The 17,903-nt window shown below is 38.0% G+C and overlaps 2 pseudogenes; both read left to right on the top strand.

Moving 5' to 3' along the window:
- The first annotated feature begins 9,888 nt into the window (after nt 1-9,888).
- Nucleotides 9,889-14,336, top strand: LOC114466634 (ras GTPase-activating protein-binding protein 1 pseudogene; annotated as a pseudogene).
- A 2,250-nt stretch (nt 14,337-16,586) lies between these two features.
- LOC114467158 (ras GTPase-activating protein-binding protein 1 pseudogene) lies at nt 16,587-17,671 on the top strand (annotated as a pseudogene).
- Nucleotides 17,672-17,903: the final 232 nt, after the last annotated feature.

The following is a 17,903-nucleotide window of genomic DNA, read 5'->3' on the forward strand; positions in this document are numbered from 1 at the left end:
GAGACAGTTACATGTGTTTATCAAACAAGCTCTAATTAACCTAACATTTGTGTTTTTAGACTGTGAGAAAACCAGTCTACACAGAGTTAAAAAATATGGCTTTTTGACCACCAATTATGTTCACACCGACAGCCTTTTATTTTATTTTTATTTTTTTGTGCACCATTTGTTTCTCTTGTGTTCTGGATTATCGGTAAGTATTTTGTTTGAACATTATTCCAGTTGGCAATCCTGAGTTTTAGTCCAGGCTTGGTGCTTTGTTTTATCAATGATTATTTTGTTATTTGTCATGTGTTCTCTTTTGTCGTTGTATTCTCTCTGTATTTTAATACCTTTTATATTTTAGGATGCCTTTTAAAATTTGGCCAGGATCACCAGATGAAGACGAGCCTCTTTTGGCTAACTCATTTACAGCATGTCTGTTTATTAATGTGCATTGTCCCTTTTAAATAATCCATAAATTCAAATTCAGAGTAAAGCTGTATGCAAACAGGAGCCAATGGGGCATAAACTTTTGATCTGTTAAGCAATAGGAACAGTACATAACTGATTAAGAACAATTATTGAGAGACAGGGTTGGGGTCAATTATAATTATAATCGCATAATTAATAATCAATTACAATTATGATGTCATCTTCATTGGAATTGGAATTAAAACAATCTGCTGCTCTCATAATCATAATTAGATTGTAATTGAGTTCAGGTAATTGACTTTGTAATTGTAATTGCCATGACAATTCTATAAAAACTGTCAAATTGTAATTTAACGCAAACCTGGGGAAACATGTTACAGTTCTCTGTACAGTTCTACACATATGTAGTTAACAATTATTAAAATATGTTTCATATCAAGCTTTCACACATTTTATCATTAAAAAACATTTAATCGAGGAGTATACTGACACAAAAAGGTCTCAGAAAATATTAAAAACTATATTTTTATTGATTGGAAAGTCTAACAAGGTAACCAATAGATAGGAAAGAAATTAGATGATAGATATTTGTTTTTAGTGTATTTTACAGTTGATTTAGGACCCGTAATCATAAGAGATGCTAACAGAAAGCTAACACAAGAGGATGGTTAACTTTTATTAGGTTATTTATTTCAGGCTCAGTAATTGTGATTAATTGTAACTGATCTTTAGTAATTAAGAACGTTATTGTAATTGATTTTCTGACGATTGTAATTCATTGTAATTGAAAAAAATTGGTGGTCACTGTAATCGTAATTGAATTGCAATTGAACATGGGTAATTGAAAACGTAATTGTAAATGACCCCAACCATGTAGAGAGATTAAGTGTATTCATGATCAACAGAAATCTGTAAAAGATAAAACCGTAAAATAAAAAAAGCGCAATCTAAACAAAATAATGATGTAAATACAGTGATGGTTTAGATGATACGGACATACAACTTGTGACTGTGGTGACCTTTGCACCCACATCCTCTCGCTCTCTCTTAACATTGTCGTCATCTCATAACTGCAGGTTGTCTTTTTGCTTCAATATCACTGGCTATATCATGTACGCATCTCACATTTCATTTCCACATGTTTTCCCTGCTGTTGCCCTTTCTCTCCATTAATGCACAACGGGTGCTCTGATTCCCATCCCAGACACATTTTAGAAGCAGCGTAATGCTCCCTGTGGACGTCTCAGATGACTGGGTTCCTGTATCTCAGCCAAGGACAGCAGGCGGGCAGACAACTGATGGATATTTCTCCACTTATCCTCCCTTGATTGTCTTTGTGATGAAGACAGTCCTCCTCAAGGTCACTTAAAGGTTACTTCAAGCAAGGGAGAAGACACCTTTAACAATCCTGTCTATAATGATTCATTCAGTAAACTAACATTTGATTTTGGGGTCCACAAATATATATATATATTTTAACTTGTTCCAATTTGGTCCAACCATTTTCTTTTCCATAGCTTATCAATTTAATTAACACAAAAACATGTGTGTAGGTTCGCATGTTGAATGAATGACGCGACGCTCAATACGCCAACTGAGGCACCCACAAATGCTACAGGAACATTTACGCACTGCAGTCCCAACTGATTTATAACCTAATATACAGGCTCCTTAATAGCCTGTCAACTTCAACTTTCTTTATAGCGCACGGGTTCCATAGGAGAGGCCTGTAAGCCTGCGTTACACGTGCACAACTGTCAGTTTACGTGTGTGTGTGAGTGAAGCCCTTTTTCATCCCTCCAGTCTTTACAGTAAAAACCAATAATTGTTATGGTTCAAACTGTCTGACCTTGTATGACCTGCATATTCACTGTTTACTAGTTGTAGTCATTTCATTCAAGACAAAAATCAAGCACAAAAGTCCGAGTATGGAAATGCCTATAGAATCATGTGATGTGAAGAACAGTGATGGAAATAAGAGTCTGATAATTAAAGGTGTGAAAAACGAGGACATGAAGGAGAGAAAAAAGAACAGCGAGGATGCTCAGACTGTCAATAATATGAAATGTGCTGCATTGATTTATAGAACTGACCTACATTTTACAGGCTGCTGCACATCAAAGACACTGTGTTTACAGTCTTACACGACACTGTGCTAATCTGCAAAAGTGTCTTGGAAATTGAGGCTGTCATGTGATTTTGATTTGCAGCTTAAATGTTGTTGTTTATTACTGTGGTTTTGTACCTTTACATTCATACACCGATAAATAAAGTAGAATCCAGGATATCATCAAAAATGTCAAATGTATGACAGCAGCTATGTATAGCTAAACATTTACATTCACAAGACAATACGCACAACTATAACATCACATTGCACTCTCTCCGTAAAACAGTTGACTGTTCCCCACCCCTTCCATTTTCCTACCCTGACTCCCTCTTCCCTGTTCTCTTCCCCTCACCTAGGTGTAAACAACTGCCCCCTCTTTTTATACTCTCCCTTTAAAATGGGGGGAATTGTGTAAAAACACTTTTTTCAAGCTGTATATCATGTTAGTGTGCCATTCCCTCCTGAAAAACATACTTCCAGTGTTTCTCAGATTGATTCACGTATTTTTGGAGTAATCTTTAAATCTCCTGCTGTCAGCCATTTTCCTGCTGTTCTGTTCGAGGGGATGAGGCTCCGCCTTGGGGACGAGGCCCCCCCCCCCCATCTTCTCTTCCTTGGTTCAGCCCACAGCATACGCCTTGCAGATTAGCTTTTATTTACTTATTTAATAGTTTTGTAAGAAACCCCTGTGTGTGTGTGTCGGTGACAGGAAGATATCTCAATCCGTACGTTAGCATTCCTCACTTTGATAATCATTCTAATGTATTGTATGCGATGTAAAAATGTAGAAAGTAACCAAATACAACGCACAGAAAACAGAACTAAACAACATCCATGTGTTTTTTGTATGAGTACTGAAAAGGAGTGTTCATGGGGGTCTCAGACAACTTGGAGTTTCTTAATGAGGACAGAGGTGAATCGAGAGCGTCATGAACCGTGTGGCTACAGAGGGAAATTTCATTTAAGTTTTTTTTTTTTTATATTGCTGCATTTTCCAAAAAAAAATTGGGTTGCATAGTTATTTGAGTATGCTATAGAATGGTACAATGTGAATGAAAAAAACATGATACCCCCACTTTAATAAAGTTTTTTATATCCTTCCTTAGGGAGGGCTGGTAATGGTCACAATTGTGCACTAAAATAAATTCATTTATTTAATTGCAATAACAAAACACGCATTGCTGTTGTTAAAAGATTGCACTACATGTAGTGTTGACCTTCGACAGCTTTCAGCTAAACATTTCCAAACATTTGATTCTGTGGACTACTTGTGTATATTCTAGCAAAACCAAAATGACTTTGATTGTGAAAGGAAACCACACAGAAGCAATGGGGAGGTTTTTTATCTAATGCTCCTTCCAACCATCATCCCCAGGGTGTCATTGGAAAAAAAACATGTGAGCTGCACATGTAGCCCCCATGTTTAAAGTCCCATTTTCAATCTCCCAGAAGCAGCTACATAAGGAACATGGCTGCATGCAATAAAGTTGATGAGTTCAGTTCACCATGTCTTGGTAGATTACTTTAATAACAGATTACTTTATTGCTTGCAGAAACTATTTGAATAAAAATGTGTATGAAATGCCATTCTGGGCCAAAATGTCCTAAACAATGGATCTTAATTTTGTGTTTTCCTGCAGGGTATGGGCTGCCACACTTCAGGCGGCCCTTGAGCAAGTTTTAGGGTTTAGTGTCTTGCTCAGTGGCAGCATGCAACTCTCCGCTGGATTCCAGCACAGACCAACCAGTTCTCTTCTCTGGCCTCTAGTCCACACTCGACAAATTCCTAACAGTTATAAGTGAATATAATTTTTCAATTTAAAATACTAATAAATAGATAATCTGTTGTTTGGCACAAATGCCAATGTTTTCACTCGTGTATTAAATCTAAAAAAAAAATAATAGATTCCCTTTTTTCCCTATTGCCTTTATCAGAGCAATGTGGTGATGTCAGGGTTGCTGCTTCCCCGTTGCAACATTAAAGCCCTGGCTACTGTTGCAATTCCATAAGTGGTCACCTGGGACCTTAGAGTTTGCATGTTCTGATTTTGCTTATGTTGGTATTCCTTCAGCCTCCTCATTGCTTAAATTGCCCATTGGAGTAAATAAGTGTGTAAATGTGTATGTTTGTTGAAAAATTACAGAGTTCCTTCTAAAGATTGTAGGACAAAAGCCCACCGGACATTTGCCAACCCAAACATTTGACAAAGGGACAATTGCTCACCGCTTAATATACTAAAATATTTCTCGTACTACCCTAACTTGGTTAATCAGATTTTACTTACTTTGTACATTATATTGGTGATGAGCAAATGTCCATGTTTTAAACTTTGTGGGTATGTCTGGAGGCCTAAAGTCCTAGCACCGCAGCTCCCAAGAGTGTCCATAATAAATGATGTAGACCTAAAGAAGATAGTTGTAGTCTTAGAGAAGACTATTCCTCCACCCATTATTTATAACAAAAGACATGTTATGTTCGTCTCCTAGGGACTGAACTGGGAAACTGAGAACCATCTGCTTTAGACTTTTAATTGCACTTTTTGCACATTAAAGTAGATTAAAAAATAATTAATATCAAGCTGTGCATTGAAAAAACACATCTCAAGATTTATGTGTGATTAAATAATTAATGTGAGATTAACAGCACTGTATGCTCCATATTAGCACCAGGCAGCCAACCAATGGGGTGCACAACATTTTTTTACTTTATTCAAGACACACAACTTATTTTTTTCTGACAGAATAGACGAGGCTTATGTAAAGTACACCATTTTAGACATTTTTACACATTTAACATTTAAAAAAATCAAACTCTAATTTGTACAACATAAAAAGATAAAATGAATGCCAAATGTAATAATAATAATAATAAATTCCATTTATAATTGCACTTTACATTTGACGAACAAATCTCAAAGTACTACAGTTAAACGGCAATAAAACAAGAGTACCAAAAAGAGTAAAAGCAGCCTATGGTTTAAAAATCAGCAATATCATTTACTAAATAAAAATGTTTTTAAGTTGTTTTTAAAAGGAGTCATATTACCTCATCATACATATTTGTTGGTTCTTGAAGAGCTTCAACACATAGTGTTGCTTATACTGCCACCCAGTGTATAACATTAGGTACTACACCATTCTATCAATCTTAAAATTTATATATCATACACTGATTTTCATGAGTGAGGTGGGATGGATTATCTCTGCAAAGGAGAAGTGTTCACCTAACACAGGTTTACACAGATTTGTGAACAATATTTGTGAGAAATAGGTCTTTTGTGTATATAGAAAATGTTTTAGAACTTGAGTTCAGATCATTGGAAAATGGGAGCAAAAACAAAAGTGTTGTGTTTATATTTTTGTTCAGTATATATCGATATATCATGTCTTTAATTTATTCATTGTAAAACCTTTTTTTTTTCTTCTTAGTTGCGCCAATGAAATCTTCTGTCGCTCCTCTTCTCAGTATCTCCACCCATTGATGGCTCACATGATATGGTGGACTTAAAATAGTCTATCAGCATGAATAATTCATACATTAAAAAGTTATGCTCTACAATCCTCTGGTTTAAACTTCTCTCTCCATTCTTTGGTCCCACTTGGTTTTGTCTGTTTTCTGCTGGGGAGTCATAATTCATTTTTCTATTACAAGCCTGTTTTATCTGTTGTTGCAGAGATTTTGAATAATGGTCTTGACACACACAGTCACTCTATTCCTGCATATTAATTAAAAAATTACCAGAGAAAGATTAGAGAGCTGTGTGAAGAGCAGTAAACAGTCCGATTGCTATTTGTTGAGCCTAATTGATGAATTGAGCACTGACTGCCTAATTGTGATTTTTAGTGATAATGCCATAACTTTTGCAAACTGAACTTGATTATACAATCAAAAAGTGTTTAAATCAAAAGAAATCTTTAGTCAAAGATACCTTGTTAATCAAAAGTGTCTGAATGCAAAAAACATCCTTGACACCCCAAAAAATTGCATTTTAACACTTTTTTCTTTAAACTAATTTTTGATTTATTTATTTGATTTTTATTTCTTTGGTGAGGTATTATTTAATTGAATTGTATTTGGGCCATATAATGGGTTGGACATTGTGTCTTTATTATTCTATTCAATTACACATATTTTCATTTAAAAAAAAAAACGTCAACTTCAATGAAAAAACATTTTCAATCAAAGAAAAAGTGTTTACATGCCAATTTGTTGGTGTAAAAATATTTATTTTGCATTCAGACACTTTTTTTTCTTCGATTAAAATAGTATTTTTTTGATTGAAAACATTTTTCTTTGAAAAAGAGACACACATCTACCGCCAAACAATTAATTTTTTCTTATTTAAAAAAAAATAAAAAAATAAATAAAATTATCATTATCATTATTTTATCATCAGCTGGCTTTTATTTTTCCAAATACATCCTGCAGATGGCAGCACTTCACCACCATCCACTAGTACTGCAGTCGTGCTAGAAATGTCTTCTCAGCCTTTAAAGTGTTATTGGTCATTGATAGGGGTGGGCGATATGACCAAAAATGTATATCAATGGTATTTTTCCAAATTCTAATGGTTTCACGGTATATGACGGTATTTTAACTTTTTTTCTTAATTTTGGTCACATTTAAGGGTTGATGTGGCCTCAGATTAATTAACAATAGGTAGGAAACAGTGTAAACTACCAGAGCTACATTACAAAAACATTGTAATCCAATTCTCTAATTTTTTCAGGAAACTTTTTACACAATAACCTCAGTTGTAATGAAAATAATAACAGAAAGCTTCCTGTAGAAGCATAATAATAATAATACATTTTATTTGCTGGTAGGTGCTCAATGTTGCAAGCTTCAACAATAATAATAAAAAATAAAAAAAACACTTTAGATACATAACATTTAAAATTACAAAAATAGTGGACAAGATATCTATTGTACTGTTGTTCAAATGGTGTGTTGACAAGTTTAAATAAACTTTGTTATCATTACAGTCGTATTGAATGGTGCAGACAAAGTGACAGAGATAGGATTTTCTCTCTCTCTCTCTCTCTCTCTCTCTCTCTCTCTCTCTCTCAGACTAAAGGTTTTTTAGAATGGAATAGCCATTCAATAGCCAAAACAAATGTTATGTCACTTTCACATCTGCCCTCTGCTGGATTCGATCAGATCGTCTTGGTATTGTTCAGTGTTTGTTGGAAAACGTGCTGTGGTCAGAATCACGAGAGCGCGCAAACCATGCCTCGGCGCGCGCTGGGAATCAAACATTTCCAAACAACGAAAAGCAGTTTCCAAGTTTCTTTACAATCCTGAAGGTAGGTAACATTTATTTATTTATTTATTCATCCTCCAACAGTGTCGTGATGCATTTAGAAAGTCCCTCGTGTCTTTTATCTGTGCAGTCCTGAGTCAGTGTATTACATTTACTTTGTCTAGTGTTTTATCTTAGCAGCATTTACTTTGCAAGAAGTTATTTTATTATTGAATACTAATTAAGAGATAATGAGGGGCGTTTCTGGGGGCGTTGCATAAAGCATGGTTTAGTTTAACAGCTTTTCCAATACCAGGGACCAGGGGTGCCCCAAACTTGTGGAAATGAGTGTTTACACCCTGGGGTGGCACATCCAACCTAATGATAAATAATTGCTCTTTATTTATATAGCACTTTTCAAAACACATGTTACATGCACTGCTTCCCAAAGGCAGCTATACAGTAGAAAATAAAACATATAAAGTTCTGGTCTGAGATTAAAACAATTGAAAAAAAAAACAGAAAAAATTATGTAACATGGGAAATACTGTGTAATATTGTCAGCAATTATGACCAAAACTTCAATGTTTCTTTGAGAGCTCTTTACTTCAAAATATATTAGCATTGCACAGATTTACTGAAAGTTGCAAAAAACAAAACAAAACAATATATGTTAAATAAGTAGAGCGTTCTTTGAAGTGTTAAAATTGAACCTGTCCTCACCTATCATCTGTTTATCTGTTTGACTTCACTTCTAAGGTGACTCAGCACTCATTCACAAGCTGAGTCAACCAATATGCAGTAACCCCCAAAAAATGTTGATTGCTTGATAGCAGTATATTTTACTTAAAATGAGGAAATACTATATATATATATATATATATATATAATGTGTGTGTGTGTGTGTACAGTATACATATACGATACTATTGTTTTCCCCTCCCGAAGATGATAATTGTATTAATTACTAAATCATGCAAGCCATTTTCTATTAACACGCCAAAGATAATATCATTTTCCCTAAATTCATTAGGATGCTGGAATATGAATTTTGTTAATATCCAGTCATGAAAGTGATCAAAGAAAGCATAAGAAAATAAATACACAGTCAAAAAACAAGTGTTGTGTAGTCTCAATATGTTCAGTACCAGTGACGTGCCGTCAGGGTAGGCAAGGTAGGCACTACCTACCCAAGGGTGAATTGATATTTTTGTTTATTTGTTTTATTTAGAATATGATTATAAATTAATTATTTTTCCATTTCCGAGTGAGTGAGTGAGTGAGTGAGTGAGTGAGTGAGTGAGTGAGTGAGTGAGTGACCGTTATAGAAAAATTGTGTTTTTTGACTGACTATGTTATAGAAGAGCAATTTTTGAAGTTTTTGTTGCAACCTCTAAATTATAGAACTAAATAATTAGGCAAGATGTGGAAACAAGGGTTTCATGACTGAAAGTGTGTGTGTGTGTGTGTGTGTGTGTGTACAGTATACATATATAAGATACTAGTGTTTTCCCCTCCCTACCCTCATGTATGTCAGCTCACAGTGACTGAACAAAGCTGCAGGCTGAGATCTTGAGTAGTTGTTTTCTTTTCTTTTTTTTTTTTTACAAAGCAGCTACAGCCTCCAAAAAACACAATAAGCATAATATGCACAACTACAACTTCATATCTCACTCTCACTTTAAAATAATCAACTATTCTCCACCCTTCCATTTTCTACCTTGTGAATCTTTGAAAATTTAAGAAGCACTTTAATGTTATGGTTTTGCAGCATTGAATCTACAGTAGTAAAGCACCCAAAGGAGCCCATTGACCTGGATTGATAAGGTGATTGATTGTGTAACATGATAGCAGTGTAGTAATAATAATATTAATACATAATAATAATAGTGGTTTGGTTCGAGGTCCCTAATAAAATGAGCAGGTTTAGACAATTAATAATTAATAATATTAATTCCTAATCTAAGTTAAAATGGAAATAACTGATGTTGACAGGTAGTCATGGTAACTCAAAAGATGAAGTCACTATGTTCTAAAAGTCCCACGGGCTGACATCAAAGCCTTTTTGTGGAACCACAAGCACTGCACTAGTTACTTTGATCATAGTACTTTGGACAATCATCAAAAGCAGACATCCAGTTGACTTCAGCTGATCAAAGAAATGATGATGGAGAAGCCAAGTGCGCAGGTGGCCGGGCGAGCGTTTGTCCGACACTATTACACCGTACTGTACAAGGAGCCAGAGAACCTGCACAGCTTCTATGGGAAGGACTCATTGTACATTCACGGAGGTTTGGTCTCCAACGGACGGTCGGAGATCCAGAAGCGGGTGACGGAGCTCAGCCTCAGGGACTGTAACACCAGGATTCGTCACATGGACGCCCACTTCACGTTGAGCGAAGGCATAGTGGTGCAGGTGATGGGGGAGCAGTCCAATAACATGCAGCCCATGAGGAGGTTCATGCAGACCTTCTTTCTGGCTCCTGAGGGAACAGCAGCAAACAAATTCTATATTCACAACAATATGTTCACGTACCAGGACGAGGTGTACGGGGACTCGCTCCCAGCGTCAACAATCCCCCCCCACGTGGTTAAAGCCCCGCCCACAACACAACCCAGAGTGGAGGTAAAGTGTGAGTCTCAGAACTCCACAGAGAGACCTCAGAGACAGCAGAAAGATGGAGAACCAAGGCCCAACAATTCAACGGTGGTGAACCGCGGCCCCCGACCAGTGCTTGAGGGGCAGAGCGGTAAGTCTGAGGGTCCAAGGATGGTTTGTTATCCTGACGCTCATCAGCTCTTCGTAGGAAATATTCCTCACGACGTGAAAAAGACAGAACTGATGGAGTTCTTTGAATGGTTCGGCACAGTCCTGGATTTGAAGATCATCAGCGGAGGAAAACATCCAAACTTTGGTTTTGTGGTGTTTGACAATTCTGAACCGGTCCAGAAGATCCTCAGCAGCAGACCTATTTGGCTGTTTGACGACGTGCAACTGAATGTCGAGAAGAAAAAGACGCATGAAGTCAAGCGCAGAGATGCTCGTCCTCGCCCTAGAGCACCCTGAGGGGGCGGAGTCAGAGGCCCCCGACCCGAGGGGGTGGAACCAACAAACCCAGCTTTGGCTCTGGGCATGCGGTGGTGGCCTAGTGAGCGTTTCTCTGCCCTCAAGCAGTGAAACCACGCCCTCTCCCAAAGCCCCACCCACTGTGTATCTGGACGTTTGCCTCACGCTGAACTCGAATCAACCTAAAGATTCAAATGTTGGTTGAAAACTACTTGAACTGTCGTCTGTGGTCAATGAACTTTGAATAAAAACTAACAAAAACAAACACGACTCGTAACATTGTGTGCTGCCTGGAAAGCCTTTTCAGAGGGCTTGAATCAAAGATCTGAACAATAATAATAATAATAATAATAATAATAGTAGGGCACATGTCATTGTTAAACACAGCTCTTTGTGCTGCTCAGGTCACATTTTTCAACTTGCGACTGACACTTAACGACATCCTTCATGACACCTTATTCATGCTAATGAAAGATAATAACAGCCCACTGTCAGCCTTATGTTAAAAACTTCAAGTAAAGTGTTACAAACAATCCAACGTTGAAATCAAATGCAGAAAAATGTAGCTTTTTTCAAAAAAAAATTTGTTTGTAGATGTCTTGTGTTTATTGTGTAATTTTGTGTATATTTGTTGCCATTTTTGTCTGTTTGATTTTATGATTGTGCTTTTGCGTATTTACTATTTATATTCTGTGATATATAATATTTTTTGGAGTCAATTTGTGTATATTCTGCTTTTCTGTGCATTTGTGTCATTTTTGTGCGTTTACTTTGAGGGCCGCCAGTTGCCCACGTCTGCTCTAAACTGAAATTTTGCGAATATATCTTAGATTTGCTTTTCACATAATTTTACTTAATTAAACAAATTAATTAGTTATTCTAATCAGTCTACCAGTTATTAATCAGTTTTTCAGTGTATATTTTATATCCAGATGGATTTAATTTTTTCAACTCTTTTTTTGAAAGAGTGACATTTTCACTTGGTTTGATAAGCAGATGTTAATCATGCTGAACTGGCCAATCACAACAATGTTATTTAAGTGTGTGTATTTCTCCGGTCCTGCCTAAAGGTCATTGACTGTAATTGACTTTGATTTTGCAATAAAAAATTAAAAAAAAACTGGCAACATGCTGAATGTTTGCCCTGCTTTGCCTTCATACGATAGGATAGTATCCAGGTACTTGATGAATATATGTACCTAATTAATTCATTTCAAGGATAACCAATTGAAAAACCCTAAACATAAAATAATCAAAAAAAAAAAAAAAAAACAAGTGTTGTGTAGTCTCAATATGTTCAGTACCAGTGACGTGCCGTCAGGGTAGGCAAGGTAGGCACTACCTACCCAAGGGTGAATTGATATTTTTGTTTATTTGTTTTAATTATAATATGATTATAAATTAATTATTTTTCCATTTCCGAATGAGTGAGTGAGTGAGTGAGTGAGTGAGTGAGTGAGTGAGTGAGTGAGTGAGTGAGTGAGTGAGTGAGTTGAGTGACCGTATTATAGAAAAATTGTGTTTTTGACTGACTATGTTATAGAAGAGCAATTTTGAAGTTTTTGTTGCAACCTCTAAATTATAGAACTAAATAATTAGGCAAGATGTGGAAACAAATGGAGGGTTCATGACTGGAAGTGTGTGTGTGTGTGTGTGTGTGTGTGTGTGTGTGTGTGTGTGTGTGTGTGTGTGTGTGTTGCGTGTGTGTGTTGCGTGTGTGTCTTGTGTGTGTGTGTTACGTGTGTGTGTGTGCGTGCGTGCGTGTGTGCGTGTGTGTGTGTGTGTGTGTGTGTGTACAGTATAAATATATCAGATACTAGTGTTTTCCCCTCCCTACCCTCACGTATGTCAGCTCACAGTGACTGAACAAAGCTGCAGGCTGAGATCTTGAGTAGTTGTTTTCTTTTCTTTTTTTTTTTTTTTAACAAAGCAGCTACAGCCTCTAAAAAACACAATAAGCATAATATGCACAACTACAACTTCATATCTCACTCTCACTTTAAAATAATCAACTATTCTCCACCCTTCCATTTTCTACCTTGTGAATCTTTGAAAATTTAAGAAGCACTTTAATGTTATGGTTTTGCAGCATTGAATCTACAGTAGTAAAGCACCCAAAGGAGCCCATTGACCTGGATTGATAAGGTGATTGATTGTGTAACATGATAGCAGTGTAGTAATAATAATATTAATACATAATAATAATAGTGGTTTGGATCGAGGTCCCTAATAAAATGAGCAGGTTTAGACAATTAATAATTAATAATATTAATTCCGAATCTAAGTTAAAATGGAAATAACTGATGTTGACAGGTAGTCATGGTAACTCAAAAGATGAAGTCACTATGTTCTAAAAGTCCCACGGGTAGACATCAAAGCCTTTTTGTGGAACCACAAGCACTGCACTAGTTACTTTGATCATAGTACTTTGGACCATCATCAAAAGCAGACATCCAGTTGACTTCAGCTGATCAAAGAAATGATGATGGAGAAGCCAAGTGCGCAGGTGGCCGGGCGAGCGTTTGTCCGACACTATTACACCGTACTGTACAAGGAGCCAGAGAACCTGCACAGCTTCTATGGGAAGGACTCATTGTACATTCACGGAGGTTTGGTCTCCAACGGACGGTCGGAGATCCAGAAGCGGGTGACGGAGCTCAGCCTCAGGGACTGTAACACCAGGATTCGTCACATGTACGCCCACTTCACGTTGAGCGAGGGCATAGTGGTGCAGGTGATGGGGGAGCAGTCCAATAACATGCAGCCCATGAGGAGGTTCATGCAGACCTTCTTTCTGGCTCCTGAGGGAACAGCAGCAAACAAATTCTATATTCACAACAATATGTTCACGTACCAGGACGAGGTGTACGGGGACTCGCTCCCAGCGTCAAGAATCCCCCCCCACGTGGTTAAAGCCCCGCCCACAACACAACCCAGAGTGGAGGTAAAGTGTGAGTCTCAGAACTCCACAGAGAGACCTCAGAGACAGCAGAAAGATGGAGAACCAAGGCCCAACCATCCAACGGTGGTGCACCGCGGCCCCCGACCAGTGCGTGAGGGGCAGAGCGGTAAGTCTGAGGGTCCAAGGATGGTTCGTTATCCTGACGCTCATCAGCTGTTCGTAGGAAATATTCCTCACGACGTGAAAAAGGCAGAACTGATGGAGTTCTTTGAATGGTTCGGCACAGTCCTGGATTTGAAGATCATCAGCGGAGGAAAACATCCAAACTTTGGTTTTGTGGTGTTTGACAATTCTGAACCGGTCCAGAAGATCCTCAGCAGCAGACCTATTTGGCTGTTTGACGACGTGCAACTGAATGTCGAGAAGAAAAAGACGCATGAAGTCAAGCGCAGAGATGCTCGTCCTAGCCCTAGAGCACCCTGAGGGGGTGGAGTCAGAGGCCCCCTGACCCGAGGGGGTGGAACCAACAAACCCAGCTTTGGCTCTGGGCATGCGGTGGTGGCCTAGTGAGCGTTTCTCTGCCCTCAAGCAGTGAAACCACGCCCTCTCCCAAAGCCCCACCCACTGTGTATTTGGACGTTTGCCTCACGCTGAACTCGAATCAACCTAAAGATTCAAATATTGGTTGAAAACTACTTGAACTGTGGTCTGTGGTCAATGAACTTTGAATAAAACTAACAAAAACAAACACGACTCGTAACATTGTGTGCTGCCTGGAAAGCCTTTTCAGAGGGCTTGAATCAAAGATCTGAACAATAATAATAATAATAATAATAATAATAATAGTAGGGCACATGTCATTGTTAAACACAGCTCTTTGTGCTGCTCAGGTCACGTTTTTCAACTTGCGACTGACACTTAACGACATCCTTCATGACACCTTATTCATGCTAATGAAAGATAATAACAGCCCACTGTCAGCCTTATGTAGAAAACTTCAAGTAAAGTGTTACAAACAATCCAACGTTGAAATCAAATGCAGAAAAATGTAGCTTTTTAAAAAAAAATTTTGTTTGTAGATGTCTTGTGTTTATTGTGTAATTTTGTGTATATTTGTTGCCATTTTTGTCTGTTTGATTTTATGATTGTGCTTTTGCGTATTTACTATTTTTATTCTGTGATATTTAATATTTTTTGTAGTCAATTTGTGTATATTCTGCTTTTCTGTGCATTTGTGTCATTTTTGTGCATTTACTTTGAAGGCCGCCAGTTGACCACGTCTGCTCTAAACTGCAATTTTGCGAATATATCTTAGATTTGCTTTTCACATAATTTTACTTAATTAAACAAATTAATTAGTTATTCTAATCAGTCTACCAGTTATTAATCAGTTTTTCAGTGTATATTTGATATCCAGATGGATTTCATTTTTTCAACTCTTTTTGAAAGAGTGACATTTTCACTTGGTTTGATAAGCAGATGTTAATCATGCTGACCTGGCCAATCACAACAATGTTATTTAAGTGTGTGTATTTCTCCGGTCCTGCCTAAAGGTCATTGACTGTAATTGACTTTGATTTTGCAATAAAAAAATTAAAAAAAACTGGCAACATGCTGAATGTTTGCCTTGCTTTGCCTTCATACGATAGGATAGTATCCAGGTACTTGATGAATATATGTACCTAATTAATTCATTTCAAGGATAACCAATTGAAAAATCCTAAACATAAAATAATCAAAAAAAAAAAAAAAAACAAGTGTTGTGTAGTCTCAATATGTTCAGTACCAGTGACGTGCCGTCAGGGTAGGCAAGGTAGGCACTACCTACACAAGGGTGAATTGATATATTTGTTTATTTGTTTTAATTATAATATGATTATAAATTAATTATTTTTCCATTTCCGAATGAGTGAGTGAGTGAGTGAGTGAGTGAGTGAGTGAGTGAGTGAGTGAGTGAGTGAGTGAGTGAGTGAGTGAGTGACCGTTATAGAAAAATTGTGTTTTTTGACTGACTATGTTATAGAAGAGCAATTTTGAAGTTTTTGTTGCAACCTCTAAATTATAGAACTAAATAATTAGGCAAGATGTGGAAACAAATGGAGGGTTCATGACTGAAAGTGTGGTGTGTGTGTGTGTGTTGTGTGTGTGTGTGTGTGTGTTGTGTGTGTGTGTGTGTGTGTGTGTGTGTGTGTGTGTGTGTGTGTGTGTGTGTACAGTATACATATATCAGATACTAGTGTTTTCCCCTCCCTACCCTCACTTATGTCAGCTCACAGTGACTGAACAAAGCTGCAGGCTGAGATCTTGAGTAGTTGTTTTCTTTTCTTTTTATTTTTTTACAAAGCAGCTACAGCCTCTAAAAAACACAATAAGCATAATATGCACAACTACAACTTCATATCTCACTCTCACTTTAAAATAATCAACTATTCTCCACCCTTCCATTTTCTACCTTGTGAATCTTTGAAAATTTAAGAAGCACTTTAATGTTATGGTTTTGCAGCATTGAATCTACAGTAGTAAAGCACCCAAAGGACCCCATTGACCTGGATTGATAATGTGATTGATTGTGTAACATGATAGCAGTGTAGTAATAATAATATTAATACATAATAATAATAGTGGTTTGGTTCGAGGTCCCTAATAAAATGAGCAGGTTCAGACAATTAATAATTAATAATATTAATTCCGAATCTAAGTTAAAATGGAAATAACTAATGTTGACAGGTAGTCATGGTAACTCAAAAGATGAAGTCACTATGTTCTAAAAGTCCCACAGGTAGACATCAAAGCCTTTTTGTGGAACTACAAGCACTGCACTAGTTACTTTGATCATAGTACTTTGGACAATCATCAAAAGCAGACATCCAGTTTACTTCAGCTGATCAAAGAAATAATGATGGAGAAGCCAAGTGCGCAGGTGGTCGGGCGAGCGTTTGTCCGACACTATTACACCGTACTGTACAAGGAGCCAGAGAACCTGCACAGCTTCTATGGGAAGGACTCATTGTACGTTCACGGAGGTTTGGTCTCCAACGGACGGTCGGAGATCCAGAAGCGGGTGACGGAGCTCAGCCTCAGGGACTGTAACACCAGGATTCGTCACATGGACGCCCACTTCACGTTGAGCGAGGGCATAGTGGTGCAGGTGATGGGGGAGCAGTCCAATAACATGCAGCCCATGAGGAGGTTCCTGCAGACCTTCTTTCTGGCTCCTGAGGGAACAGCAGCAAACAAATTCTATATTCACAACAATATGTTCACGTACCAGGACGAGGTGTACGGGGACTCGCTCCCAGCGTCAACAATCCCCCCCCACGTGGTTAAAGCCCCGCCCACAACACAACCCAGAGTGGAGGTAAAGTGTGAGTCTCAGAACTCCACAGAGAGACCTCAGAGACAGCAGAAAGATGGAGAACCAAGGCCCAACCATCCAACGGTGGTGCACCGCGGCCCCCGACCAGTGCTTGAGGGGCAGGGCGATAAGTCTGAGGGTCCAAGAATGGTTCGTTATCCTGACGCTCATCAGCTGTTCGTAGGAAATATTCCTCACGACGTGAAAAAGACAGAACTGATGGAGTTCTTTGAATGGTTCGGCACAGTCCTGGATTTGAAGATCATCAGCGGAGGAAAACATCCAAACTTTGGTTTTGTGGTGTTTGACAATTCTGAACCGGTCCAGAAGATCCTCAGCAGCAGACCTATTTGGCTGTTTGACGACGTGCGTCTGAATGTCAAGAAGAAAAAGACGCATGAAGTCAAGCGCAGAGATGCTCATCCTCGCCCTATAGCACCCTGATTGGGCGGAGTCAGAGGCCCCCTGACCCGAGGGGGTGGAACCAACAAACCCAGCTTTGGCTCTGGGCATGCGGTGGTGGCCTAGTGAGCGTTTCTCTGCCCTCAAGCAGTGAAACCACGCCCTCTCCCAAAGCCCAACCCACTGTGTATCTGGACGTTTGCCTCACGCTGAACTCGAATCAACCTAAAGATTCAAATGTTGGTTGAAAACTACTTGAACTGTGGTCTGTGGTCAATGAACTTTGAATAAAAACTAACAAAAACAAACACGACTCGTAACATTGTGTGCTGCCTGGAAAGCCTTTTCAGAGGGCTTGAATCAAAGATCTGAACAATAATAATAATAATAGTAGGGCACATGTCATTGTT

Source organism: Gouania willdenowi, chromosome 7 (genome assembly GCF_900634775.1).
Source record: "Gouania willdenowi chromosome 7, fGouWil2.1, whole genome shotgun sequence".
In the NCBI taxonomy this organism is placed as follows: domain Eukaryota; kingdom Metazoa; phylum Chordata; class Actinopteri; order Blenniiformes; family Gobiesocidae; genus Gouania; species Gouania willdenowi.